The sequence below is a fragment of the Amphimedon queenslandica genome, unplaced genomic scaffold (genome assembly GCF_000090795.2).
Source record: "Amphimedon queenslandica unplaced genomic scaffold, v1.1 AMPQUscaffold_12997, whole genome shotgun sequence".
NCBI lineage: Eukaryota > Metazoa > Porifera > Demospongiae > Haplosclerida > Niphatidae > Amphimedon > Amphimedon queenslandica.
Genome location: NW_003546767.1, coordinates 6,119 through 6,986, shown reverse-complemented (window position 1 = coordinate 6,986; position 868 = coordinate 6,119). Strand labels below are relative to the sequence as shown.

At 31.9% G+C, this 868-nt stretch overlaps 1 long non-coding RNA gene across 2 annotated transcripts in view; it reads left to right on the top strand.

The window, feature by feature from the left end:
* LOC109585844 (uncharacterized) overlaps positions 1-760 on the top strand; it is a 3,867-nt gene extending 3,107 nt beyond the window's left edge. For both annotated transcript variants that reach the window (XR_002186691.1, XR_002186690.1), the window contains one exon: positions 631-760. This is a non-coding gene — a long non-coding RNA (uncharacterized LOC109585844). The remainder of the gene's footprint in view (positions 1-630) is intronic.
* Positions 761-868: the final 108 nt, after the last annotated feature.

The window sequence follows — 868 nt, the reverse complement described above, 5'->3', positions numbered from 1 at the left end:
CACTTACTCATAATATTCAAAATTATTAATAATGTCAACTATCGATAACTAATGATCAGATTTTGGTCGTTCTTTGATCCACTTGTCAATATTAGCATCAGCCTCTATTTTAGACTTGTGTTTTAATAGACCAGGGAATGTCTCCATTGTCTCTGGCTTCATTTGAACAAGCCTTGAGGATATCAGCAATACTGTATATCTAGTAATTTTTGTCTGTATTTAATTTTTGGATGCATGACAATTTGCAAAATTAAAATTTATGAAAATTAATTTATTTATGCATAAATTTTGCATACAAAATTTTGTGCGGGTACCACATGCATTGTCAAGACACCACATGCATTGTCAAGACACGTGGCACTATCATCATAAAATGGTGCTGCTTTGTTTCTTTTAAAGTATCTCTCCCAAAGCAGTTGGCAGACAGTCTAATAAATATGATAGCTTCTCAAACAGAGGTGCTCTGTGGCATGCTTCATAAGATCTAAAAAATTTTGTATTTAATTAATTTTCAGACAGGAACTACTGTGTGAAAATAAAATACATAAATTTTTTCTGTCTGAAAATTTTTTCCAGTGAAAATTACCTGATATACAGTACATAAGGGCTGTACCATTACCTTCCTTATAGAGCCACACCTCCTCTAATACCATATTTGGCATTGACTATGAGTGAGCTGGTTAGTGTGTCTGAGAGTGCATCAAACTATATTGAAGGAGATTTGGTTAACTTTACTAAAATGAGAAAAGTAAGTACCAATTATAACACTGATATTGTTAGCATTAAAATGCATCTTTTAACTTGCATCATGCATGTATTTTATGCCAGTAGTCTGGAATTGAATTGTGTAAATTATTTTTGATTTTTC